Source organism: Globicephala melas, chromosome 5, assembly GCF_963455315.2.
Source record: "Globicephala melas chromosome 5, mGloMel1.2, whole genome shotgun sequence".
Taxonomy (NCBI): Eukaryota; Metazoa; Chordata; class Mammalia; order Artiodactyla; family Delphinidae; genus Globicephala; species Globicephala melas.
The window spans coordinates 73,328,632-73,342,246 of record NC_083318.1 but is presented as its reverse complement, the minus strand read 5'-3'; positions in this window follow the sequence as shown (position 1 = coordinate 73,342,246).

Here is a 13,615-nt window from a genome sequence, read left to right as displayed (position 1 = left end):
ACAAGTAACACAAATATTTCTGTACTATATATTGAGAACTTTTTTTTTTTCCAAATTGGAATTTAATCTATTGAAACTGACTTAAATTACTTCAAGCTTATGCTTGGAAAGACTGACCTGACAAGGTGGGCAAACCTGTTTGTGTACATAAAGCATAAGCAGTATAGTTTTACTCTGAGCATCAAACATGTAACAAAAACTAATGAAGCTATTTTGCAAAGATAGGTAAAGTTTACCAGAGGCATTCTAAGATTTATGAACTCTGAAAAACCAGCTCTTCATAGTTTTCTGTTTATAACATTCTATACCTGCTGGAAGGTATTTTTGTAAAAGAATGTAAGTGTAAGAAGTCAACCATTCTGCCCAGATTGACCAATATTTCTTATATCTACTGTTTAGAGCAAAGATGAGTTAGATCTATAAATACATGGTGAGTGTTTAAATACTATCAAACCCATCGACAATTACTCTGCACTAGGAGAGCCTTGCAGAAAGTATGTGTGTAGGAAAGCACTATCTTCTTTTCCAATTCTGTCAGCACAGGGCCTTGCTCTTTAGTTAGAGAGACCACATACATTTTTAAAAAGATAGAATCTCAGAGCTGGAAGAAACCCCAGTGGTACCCAATGGGGATGTGCCTTGGAATCAACTGGGGAGTTTTTTTGTTTTGTTTTTTTCAAATACACTTGTCTGTACTGTCCCACCCCCTACCACCCCCATTAGAATTGGGAGGAAAGTAGAATAAGTATATTTTGAAAGATTTTTCTCAATTATGATGACATCGTTCTTCCCCATTCTAACCTTATAATGACCTAAGGAGTTTGTCATTTATCTGTGCTCACAGATTGTTAGTGACAGAGCTTATGTGTGTGTGGGGGGCGGGGGGAGTCTTTCCTGCATTAAATACTATAAATAGAATCTTCCTTTTTGCAAACTTAGCAATTTTTTAAAAATCCTAAAAGCTGTCATTTGAAATCCAGAAAGTGTTACCAAGATTGATTCTTTGCAACTGAAAGACTATCACCTATGCCTAGAGCACCTAAAGGCAAATTGTTGAAGAGAAACAACCCAAAATTGCTTATCTCGCTAAGTGGTGAAATTCTAGCTCTATCTACTGTCCAACCTGAGAACTGTGACTTAAACATTTAATTATTTATCGCTGGTCCGTGTGAAAACATTTAGAATGGCTGGCTGGCAGCCTACCAGACCCCGAGTTAAACATTCTACAGCCTGACTAGACTGCTGGGTAGCCAACTTCACATCAGATTAAGCACATTCTCTTCATGATGAATAGCTTGGAACCCAAAAACTTGATTTCCTTACAAAAAAATGCGAGGGGTGTGTTGTTTTCTAAGTTAAAATTATTTTATGTTTTACTGCCACCGTTCTATTTGTGATTGTCAGAAGTATTTTCCTTGGTGGTGGTGAGATAGAAGAGAAATGGACAATGACGGGCTTTTGGTACTAATAAAATTCAAAAAGGACTCCAGCAAGGTTGGACACAATGCAGCCTAGAGGTGAACATTCATGCATTTTGCACAGAAAAAATTTACATTTCATTAACATTTTAAATTACAAAGGCAGGTCTACAAATACCGATTTGTGTGCATGTGTGTTCTCATTGCATTTTCCAAGCAAATGGTGAATAATGTTAACTATATTGTTTCCTTACCATTAATTTCCCTTTTTATTTTAAAGTGTAAGCTAACTGTAATGTGTAGTAACATTAATTTCAGTGAGCCGTACTTTACGTTATCTATGGATCTGTGCACGTAAGCTCTGTGTAATGTTCGCTTATGTAATAAATGCTTCTTTGGGATAATGAAGGGTACTCTGAGCATCATTGCTCAGCTATGTAGTAAACCAGTTCTCCACAGACTTGCCATTCTAGTTCTGCATCCACGTGAATAGAAATCAACTCTCTTGATAGTGAATGACAATATGAAAACGTAATATTTGATGATGAACTTTCACTAGATAGGATAGAGTTCAACTCCAGTTGCCATTCTTTCAAATATGTTTTTGGGAAATTTATGCTTTGGGAAAGTGGGAAATTACAAAGAATATGAAAGGGTTACAGAGGAAATGGTGGCTAACTATGTAATGAATTGAAATGTTGGAACTAAGAACTGTGCTCAAGGGAGCTGTCTGTCCAGCAGGCTGCCAGTTGAGAGTAATTGACAAGCAGGTGCCTGAAAAAACGACAGGAAAGGCCTATTTTTAGTTATTGGCATCAATAATAATGACATTATGGCTTTAGGCCATGATTGAAGAAGATTATTTTCTGAGAGTAAAGTAGTGTATCATGAATTTAAAGTGTGTTAGCTGTTCAACTGCAGGAAGTTACAATGTCTAAAATTTTTTAATGACTGAAAGCCCTTCGACCAGAATCTCTCATTTAAGAACGTGTTCTTTAGCAGCTTAAAAACAAAATTAGCTTTAGATATATTTTTGATAAAGGAAAATTGTAAAATATACTTTAAAAATCACAAAATGTTTACTACTTTTATGAATGTGTTTTTTCATTTATTGAATGTTTGGAGCACTCTCAGAAACTTACATAGTTTCGGAGTTCTCAAGGAACCAGCCATTAGTGAAGAATATTGATATTGCAGGATTACTGAACTCTTGACAGTTACCTTTCTTACACTTCTTCTAGCAGTATGGAGTCCCTATAACTATGCTGCAAATGTGCTATTATTTTTAAATGCCACATTTTCAAACATGAAAGTGTAACTATGAACAATTTCTTGGTTATCTCCTTTGTTTCCCCATTGAACTACCCTGATTTACTCATCAAAATTGCATTCTTGAAATGAATTTGTATCAAGATCACAAATGAAATTTATTAAACCATTCACAATCAACTGGAGAATGTTTTTAATTAAATAAGAAGATGAAATACAGGAGTTAGCAATGTTGAAACCTAGATTCTTAAATAGTATGTTAAAATTTAAGTATGCTTTTGGGGTAATATTTAAATAGCTTAAAACAAAAGGAATAAAAGAAAAATGATGTTTGCTTTTAAATAATTCAAAGTATTGGCCAGAGATAGAAAGTCAGTGGTAGTTCTGCCTTGAAATAATGCTTAGATTTCAAAATTTGAGTTTTATTTTTATGTTTTTATTTTTTACAAAAAGGTTATTTTGCTTTCTTCACAAGAGAGTGTTTAAGACTTTGAACTTTTTGAAACTTCTAGATGTAATAAGTTTTTAAAACAAATACTGTAGAAATAAAGAGAATGTCAAGTATATTTCAAACAAGATAGAATTTACTATTATAGCAAATCTGTTTACTCAGAAAATGGCATTTCAAAGATAATCTCTTAAAAACAAAAGGGGAAAACAAATTTTTTAAATTTATTGTCATTTTAGTGCCACTTTAAGCATATGTTTTGACCCCAATTTTATTCTTTACAATTTAAAAATAGATGATGGTAATCCTTTTCCCTTCAATAAAAAGGAATCCAGCTCAACTTTTAAAATCTACGTTTATAAACTGCCCCGTTAATACACACTTTTCTTCATAGGATTGTCCATCACATTTAAGTAGATAAATAACTTGCCTCTTAATTATTTCATACTAGCTATATGACTTTATTTTCATTACTTTCAACAATTACAACTTTAGCTTTAAAGAATACTTCTATCAGTTTTTTTGCATCAATTCAAAATTCAGAAGGTACAAAAGACAGTGGTAGCTAGTTTCTTTTTTTTTTTTTTACATCTTTATTGGAGTATAATTGCTTTACAATGGGGTGTTACTTTCTGCTTTATAACGAAATGATTCAGTTATACATATACATATGTTCCCATATCTCTTCCCTCTTGCGTCTCCCTCCCTCCCACCCTCCCTATCCCACCTCTCTAGGTGGTCACAAAGCACCGAGATGATCTCCCTGTGCTATGCGGCTGCTTCCCACTAGCTATCTATTTTACGTTTGGTAGTGTATATATGTCCATGCCACTCTCTCACTTTGTCACAGCTTACCCTTCCCCCTCCCCATATCCTCAAGTCCATTCTCTAGTAGGTCTGTGTCTTTATTCCTGTCTTACCCTTAGGTTCTTCATGACATTTTTTTTTCTTAAATTCCATATATATGTGTTATCATACAGTATTTGTCTTTCTCTTTCTGACATACTTCACTCTATATGACAGACTCTAGGTACATCCACTTCATTACAAATAGCTCAATTTCATTTCTTTTTATGGCTGAGTAATATTCCATTGTATATATGTGCCACATCTTCTTTATCCATTCATCTGATGTTGGACACTTAGGTTGTTTCCATCTCTGGGCTATTGTAAATAGAGCTGCAATGAACATTTTGGTACATGACTCTTTTTGAATTATGGTTTTCTCAGGGTATATGCCCAGTAGTGGGATTGCTGGGTCGTATGGTAGTTCTATTTGTAGTTTTTTAAGGAACCTCCATACTGTTCTCCATAGTGGCTGTACCAATTCACATTCCCAGCAGCAGTGCAAGAGTGTTCCCGTTTCTCCACACCCTCTCCAGCATTTATTGTTTCTAGATTTTTTGATGATAGCCATTCTGACTGGTGTGAGATGATATCTCATTGTAGTTTTGATTTGCATTTCTCTAATGGTTAATGATGTTGAGCATTCTTTCATGTGTTTGTTGGCAGTCTGTATATCTTCTTTGGAGAAATGTCTATTTAGGTCTTCTGCCCATTTTTGGATTGGGTTGTTTGTTTTTTTGTTATTGAGCTGCATGAGCTGCTTATAAATTTTGGAGATTAATCCTTTGTCAGTGGCTTCATTTGCAAATATTTTCTCCCATTCTGAGGGTTGTCTTTTGGTCTTGTTTATGGTTTCCTTTGCTGTGCAAAAGCTTTGAAGTTTCATTAGGTCCCATTTGTTTATTTTTGTTTTTATTTCCATTTCTCTAGGAGGTGGGTCAAAAAGGGTCTTGCTGTGATTTATGTCATAGAGTGTTCTGCCTATGTTTTCCTCCAAGAGTTTGATAGTTTCTGGCCTTACATTTGGGTCTTTAATCCATTTTGAGTTTATTTTTGTGTATGGTGTTAGGGAGTGTTCTAATTTCATACTTTTACATGTACCTGTCCAGTTTTCCCAGCACCACTTATTGAAGAGGCTGTCCTTTCTCCACTGAGTGGTAGCTAGTTTCTATTCTCTCCAGTTGGCTTCCACAAAGTGACTGTTCTGTGGTGAGTCTTTTTGGTTTTATTTTTGTTAGTATTTATTTTCCTTTTAGTTATCAAAGAGATTTATTTCTGCATTATGTTCCCAAATTATGTTAACTGCTAATCCTGGAATAGCAGATGAAAACTTCTATAAAAAATACATGTTTAGTTCCAAGAGATGACACTGCTGTAACGTAACCTAAAGACCTGTTGAACTTCTGTTCCTGGGTGAGAAAAATAATCCAGTTAATATCTTCCAGTCCACAATAGATCTAGGAAAATAGTCTGGATACCAGTTGTCCACCATCATGGGTAATGTGCAGATTACTAAATCATTAATGTAGATTTCTTTAGTGCCAGATAACAGAGCTAAACTTATGTTACTAATGAAATTGGAGACATTTGACTTGTTCTCCTTAATAGTGCCATACTCTAAATTGGTTTGGTTAGGGAAGGGTGTAAAGAATATGTGTTAAGCTTGGCCTGTTTCCCGGCATTATGCCAAGTACAAAGGCTATCAAGGGAAATAATATCACTCTACTTCTGAAGAGTTTAGGCTGGAGGAATAAACATGTAATGTGGTATAATACGTGCTAATAATCAAGGGAATTATGTGGTATGGTGGGGCTACAAAGAAGCAATAAATTTTGTATTGGGTGAGAAGGTCAATGAAGTCTTCAGGAGATAGTCATGATGATTTTGAAGGATCAGTTGAAAATGGACAGGTGCAAAGGCAGAGAGGGATATAAATAAGTTGCATTAAAAAAGGGGTTCTGCATGACTGGAAAATAGGGAAAGGCTATCTGGTATGTAGTAATTATCTCTTAAGTTAATGAATTATGGGAAAACATCAAGAGATAAGGCCAGAAAAGGGAGAAAGGGCATGTGTACCATGCTGAAATTTTTTACTCTAACCTGAAGCTATTGAAGGATTTTTAGAAGGTGATTGGACCCGATCAGATCTCTCATTGAAGAACTCACTATTTTAACAATAAGACCAAATAATAGGTAAGATGGAAGGAATAAAGGTGTAGAAAAACAGAATTGACTTTTGTTTAACAGAAAGACTAACCTTCTGACAATTCTGGATAATTACCTGGGACATTATCAAGGAATCTCTGGAGTCAAACCTGGACTGTAATTCTGGCTCTGCCACTTTCTGGCTATTTGACCTTGGAAATATTACTCAACAGTTTTGTGCCTCTGTTTTCTCATTTGTAAAATAGACTTATAATAGCACCTGTTTCAAGAAATGGCTGTGAGGATTAAATAATGTAATGCATATATTCTATTGACAATGCCTCCCAACCTAAGATTACCAGGAACACATGAGGAGTTGAACAAAATTGGGTTAATTGTTGAAACTAGAGCACACACAGTGGCGTATTGGTGGAGCTGTTACAATCAGAGGGTGCTGAAAAGACCTTAGAAGATTTGGGCTCGTGTTTGGTGATTTGGAAGAGTTCAAGGAAGCAAGAGTTTGGTCTGGATTGCATCCTCTCAGGAAGTGGGATCATTTTATGATTGGGTATCTTAATGCATCTTGTTTAGATGGTGGGAAGAATGAAAGGAAGTTAAAGCTGTAATTGGTAAAGAAGCAGCAGTCACCTAGTTTTAGGTGGAAGGGGGGATATTTGGTATTTTGTGCTTTGCACTGTGACTTGGCTTTCTATCTGTGCTTAGACAAAATTATGAAGAGGTCTTGCCTGTTTGTCTTATTTCATCAGGGTCACAGAGTGACCTTGCCTGATATTGATGTTCTGTGAGATTAAATTTATGTTCAACAAGAGAATACCAAGACCTAGCTGACAGTAACAAGCCAGTTCCCAGATGCCAGGGGGCTGCTTTCCTCTTCTCATCACTCAGCATAATGCCTATCATAAACTTAAAGCTTAAAAACTATTTCCTAAGGAATTGTAATATTGAACCCAACTCTCAAATGCATTCTGACCCAGTAAGTCACTCCTTTATGTTACTCTGAAGCATTTAGTGGACCCTAGTTTAGTTTGGTCTATTTTCGACCTACCCTATTGGCCTGCTCCTTTTCTATGTGAGTAGACTTTTCTTATGTTTTAGATTTTTACTTTGAGTTAGTATTTTTCATACTCAAAAAGTATAGATCAGAATGTTAAACTTTTTTTAAAAATTAATTTATTTTGGGCTGCGTTGGGTCTTCGTTTCTGTGCACGGGCTTTCTCTAGTTGCGGCGAGAGGGGCGACTCTAAGAATGTGGTTTGCAGGCTTCTCATTGTGGTGGCTTCTCTTGTTGCGGAGCACGGGCTCTAGGCGCGTGGGCTTCAGTAGTTGTGGCACGCGGGCTCAGTAGTTGTAGCTCACGGGCTCTAGAGTGCAGGCTCAGTAGTTGTGGTGCATGGACTTCGTTGCTCCATGGCATGTGGGGTCTTCCCAGACCAGGGATCGAACCTGTGTCCCCTGCATTGGCAGGTGGATTCTTAACTACTGCACCACCAGGGAAGTCCCCAGAATGTTAAACTTCTAACAACAGATTCTCTGAACTTCTTTTTTTTTTTTTTTTTTTTGTGGTACACGGGCCTCTCACTGCTGTGGCCTCTCCCGTTGCGGAGCACAGGCTCCGGACGAGCAGGCTCAGCGGCCATGGCTCACGGGCCCAGCCGCTCTGCGGCATGTGGGATCTTCCCGGACTGGGGCACGAACCCGCATCCCCTGCATCGGCAGGCGGACTCTCAACCACTGCGCCACCAGGGAAGCCCTCTGAACATTTTTATAAAGGTTTAAAAATTAAAAAATATAACCATTCCAACATCTCCATTTTATGTAAATATAACACTGGCTAACCTTTCTAGTGTTTCTCATGGCTGAACCTTATTTACGAAGTGTAGTTATTCGTATAATATCTGTGTTCCATTATATACCATGAAACCTGTTAGTCTTGTTGTCTTATCTCTAGCACTAAGTGCAATGCCTGGCACATAGTAAGTGTTGAAGAAATGGTTGTTGAATAACTGAAGGAGGAGGAGAAAAGAAATTGTGTTTGGGAAGCAGAACTGAAACTAGAATCTATTGAGCGGTTACTCAATGCCAGGTCCTATTTTAGGCACGTTGCAAAAGTTATAAGGAAATTCTGGACATAAAAGTTAGTATGTCTATTCTGCAAAGGAAACTTAAGCTGAAGATAAGTAACTTGTTCTTCTAGAAAGTGATAAATAAAGCTTGATTCCAGACCTGTGTCATACATCAAACATTTAATAAACACTCATCTTGTATTGCACTGGGAATTGAATTTATCAAAGCCTATCATTAGCGATTGCTGCTTTGTAATTATATCAACTCCTTCAGCTCCTCTCCCTCTGTCACAGTCAGCTGGGAGTCTCAACTTGTTTTAAACACAGCTATCCCCCTACTCTGTGCTTGCACCTAACAGCTGAATGGGGCTGGAGAAAAACCTACCACCAGTGCTAATTTCATTTTCAGTTCATTATCACAAATGTCAAATAGTCACCACCCAAATATCTTACCATACTTCACATATATGTTTGTTCTCTTACTCTCCAAAATTACTTTGTCATACCTTCACTTCCCACTTCAAATGTTCAACACCAACCTTCTCTTACTACTGAATCTTTCCATCAGCATACGAACATTCTCTTTTACCTCCTATCTTTAAACAAAATAATACCCTCCCTGGACCTCATATTTCCTTCTGCCGTGTCTCTCACACCTCACAGAAAGCTTCTCAAAAGTTTCCTCATGTTTCAGCTTACCTCTACTGACCCTTACTAGGTTTTGCTTACCCACTCCCCTGAAGCTGCTCTTGTCAAGATTACCACACACTTCCACTTTGCCAAATCAGTAGTCACTACTCTATGTAAAAGCATTTACTCAGGGCTTCCCTGGTGGCGCAGTGGTTGAGAGTCCGTCTGCCGATGCAGGGGACACGGGTTCGTGCCCCGGTCCGGGAAGATCCCACATGCCGCGGAGCGGCTGGGCCCGTGAGCCATGGCCGCTGAGCCTGCTCGTCCGGAGCCTGTGCTCCGCAACGGGAGAGGCCACAACAGTGAGAGGCCCGCGTGCCGCAAAAAAAAAAAAGCATGTACTCAGTTGACCACTGCATCCTCTTCATACGCCCCCTCCTCTTGTCTTCCCTGACAGCATGCTCCCCCAGGTTTTTGCTCCTTGTTCCATCCATTGGCTTCAGCTCCTCCTCTTCACCTTTAAATGTTGGAGTGCTCCAGGGCTCAGGTCCAGGACTTAACTTTAGCTCTTCTCTTTTTCTACCCAGTCTCATCTAATCCCATGCTTTAGATACTATCTGTATGCAAATTTATGTTGCCAGCTCTGACCTTTCCACTGAGCTATAAATTTAGATATTTAGATGCCGACTTTACACTTCTCTCCTTGAATGACAAATGGGCATTTCACACTTCTTGGTTTTCTTGGTTTTCTCCCTGTGAAAACTTCTTTTTTCATTCTTCCTAACCTCAGTATATGGCCCCTCCTTTCACTCAGGTATTCAAGACAAGAACCCAGCCATTGTCCTTTTCCCTCCATTTCCCATACTCTCCATACTCTACCTTAAGAATACATCCTCAGTACATTTCTCTCCGTATCCATTGCTTTCACTTGTGTCTAAGCTTCCATTATCTTCTGTCAGTTCTTATCTGAATTATTGTGATACACTTTTTTTTTTTTTTTTTTGGCGATACGTGGGCCTCTCACTCCTGTGGCCTCTCCCGGGCTCCGGACATGCAGGCTCAGCGGCCATGGCTCACGGGCCCAGCCGCTCCGTGGCATGTGGAATCTTCCCGGACCGGGGCACGAACCCGTGTCCCCTGCATCGGCAGGCGGACTCTCAACCACTGTGCCACCAGGGAAGCCCTATGATACACTCTTAACTATTATTTAGCTTCCTTCCTAATCTGGCTCTTGTCTACCTTTTGACATATCCTACCACCCAGCACCCAGTCTCACCCACTGCAATCCCACTGCTGAATGGTCTTACTCAAAAGGACAAAGTGCAGTCCTCCTTTGGGGTCTTTGGTTCAGTGTTGCCTCTGCCTGGAATGACTAACTCCTGTCATTCAGATCTCAGCACAAGTGTCCATTCATCAGTGAAACCTTTCCCAACCATCCAGTCTGAATGAGCACCTCTACCCAGTCAGTATCCTACTGTATTCTCTTGACTGTGCTTTTCACTGTCTGCGTTGATCTTATTCATAGTTTTGTCATTTGGTATGTCTTCTATTAGGGTACCAGCCCCACAAATTGGGGCCCTTGCCACTATATTCCCAGCACTAAGAACATTGCCTGTCACATGATAAGTACCCAATAAATTTGTTGAATACATAAATATATAACCATGTTTGTTTTAATATCAAACTAAATTTCACCCCCACAACTTTGACCCTAGGAAAACGCGCCTTATTTCTCCCATGGCTCTGTGTGTTCATGGCTTCATTACCTCATTTCTTTTTCTTTCTTTTTTTTTTTTAACCTGGAACTGGGTCTGCATCCCCGCTTTGCCTGAGAACCTAAGGTCAGAACCTGTGATAGGCAGAATGGTCCTTAAAGATATTCATACCTTAATCCCCAGGAGTTTTTTGGTTTTGTTTTGTTTTGCTTTGCTTTTTTAGAGTTCCCTGTGCTATACAGCAGGTTCCTATTAGTTATCCATTTTATACGTATTAGTGTATATATGTCAATCCCAATCTCCCAGTTCATCCCACCCCCTGCTTTCCCCCCTTGGTGTCCATATGTTTGTTCTCTACATCTGTGTCTCTGTTTCATTACCTCATTTCTTTGAGAAGGTTCATCACTCTTTTCACCTACACTGTTAAAAAATAATAGTCTCCAAACTCCTTCAGAATGAAAAGAAGGATGATAGTATCTTTGAATAAACATCAGTAAAGAAGCTCATCAGTAAATCATCAATATAGGCCAAAACAAAAAATAGAGACACTGTCATAGAAATCTCCCACGTACTTGAGTATTTGGCTTGATTTAAATAAACATATATACTTCCCTGATGTAGCTGGTAAAAGGTAACATAGTATTATGTGATGTAAAGAGAGATGAGACAAAGGCTTGAGTCTACTTTGAAAATATGTTAAGTCTCTGATTTTAGACCACACATAGACAATCCTATGAGGAACAACACATAAAAGCAGCATAAACATTTCTGTCCTTTTTGTGTTTGTCTAAAGCAGAGGTTAGAGGATAGTCCCAAGGGTGCAATTCTCTTTTCCAAACACAGAATAATGTTTATATTTCTCCAAATTGTTTTTTTTTAATTTTCCAAGTGAGTGAAACAATGAAATTTAGTCTTAATTTAAATGTATTTCCCATTTTAAAGATGTGTGTGTGCCCAGTAAACTTTACTAAGCATTTAAAGGTGGAAAACAGAGTCTGATTACTACTCTTATTTACCTCATCTCTTTTCCCTTAGTCAAAATTTGTTTTTAAATATGGAAACTCTTTTGTATCCTAGATAGTTAATCTTAGGAAACAGCTCATTAGCTAAAATAAAATCTAGCAGTTCATGAATTTAGGGTTGTCTCAATCTAATCTGTTACCATGTTCACTTTTGCTGTTTAACTTTTACTAGGTCTCTGCTTCCTTACCTGTAGATGTTGATAGTGTTCTAGTCAACAGTGTTAGGGTACAAAAAAATATGGTACCAAGACAGATTAGGAAAACTTTAAAAATTGGTCAGTTGCTTTTGATCTACCCACTTGATTGTTAGCTGTAAACAAATGATTTTGAAAAGATTTTGAATTTTACCATATGTTCGAAGCAATGCAATAGTTTTTACCAAATAGGTTGGGAATGGATCATCCCAGAAAAGAAAGAAAAAAAGAAACAGATTTTAACAATTAGTCATGAGATTTTAATTACAACAAAATTTTTTTTATTCCTTTAAGTAACAATGGAAGATAAGCCTTTTTACCTTCTTTTCTCTAATATTTGCCCATGAATTAGAATATTCAAAACACAGGTTTAAAATAATCCTGAGTGTCATTTATTATTTATCACTTTAGTTCAAGAATAGTGAAGTTAACTACTGATACTGCTGACCCAGTCCTACTTGCTAAATAATAACTTGGGATAGTGAAAGCTGAATGGGACCTGTTTAGGCCATGGCCTGAGCTTTGGCCATCTCTTCCAACACCGGTTGTATTATTATGTGACGCTAACTTGACAAGCTCTGGTCATTATTTTACATTTATTCCAGCAAATCCAGCCCCTGTGACACTTAATGCTGCCATTGTCAATCAGTCTACTGCCTTTAGGGCTCCTGCTGTGTGCCACATCCAGTGTCCACTGGGTTCTGGGAGAGACACCAAAGAAGAGGCCATTTATGGCTCTGCTGAGAGTAAATCAAGCTCTAAGAGGGAAGGCTCAGGGAGGAGGGCTTATTAGTACGGCACAGAAAGGCCTTAAACATTCTCACTTTTGATTGGAATAAGAAGCCCACAATACCAAGGCTTTTCTACAAAGAGATGCACCCTGAAAGATAATACACAGCTCTGAAGAGTGAATTTGGAGGGTACAGGGACCACCCCCCCCGCCAACTTCCCACACTCCTTTTTCTAAGTGACAAGGTTATGGGGCATGGCTGGCTGTTAGAGATTGAGGTAGGAGAGGTATTGATTTACTTCCTCGCACTACAATTTTAAAAAGAACAGAATAGAACAAATGAGCCAGATGAAATCTTTTTTTGTTTGTTTTTCAATGAGGCAGGGTATATATTATTTTAAAAGAAAAGTTAACCTGGAATTCTTGAAAACAAGAGACCAGTAGGAGAAAATGGGGCAGGGGCGAATGTAATAGAAAAATAGCGACACCTATTCCTTTAGGGGAACAGCAAGGGTCACTAAGAATGGGACCCTTTTTCCTGGAAATGCAGACCATGTAGAGCAAGGCAGTATGACTTGTCCACAACTGAAATGCAAAACATAGATGAGCTAAGGAAGTCAATGAAACACTAGCGTGCAATTTATGTAGAGTCCAGACATGTACATCTCACAGGGTCTGCATCCCTCTTCTCTGAAAGCCCCTGCACTCTGCATGAGGAGAGAGCAGCAGAGAATGGGGAGAAGGAACAAGAGGACAGGGCCAGCCTTAAATATCTGGTGGTATATTGTCCTCAGCTCACCAAGAGAACTCTGCACAATGCGGCTCCTATTAGGAATGAGAACAAGTACCTATTGTTTAGGCTTAAACAGCTTGAGTGTTTCTCCTAGAGATAATTTAATTAAAATGGTCCCTGAAGCCAAACTGAGCTTCATATTGAGCACTGCACACATTCCTTCCAAATTCCAGCACAGGCTATTCAGAATGAGCAAGCCATCAGCCATGTAACTCAGCAGATGCACTGGGCCTGGTCCCCACAGACTAGCCTTTTCACTTCCCTTGGAAAGGAGGCCCCAGGTCAGGGGCTAAGACAGGGGGCTCTTCCTAGGCTGAGGGC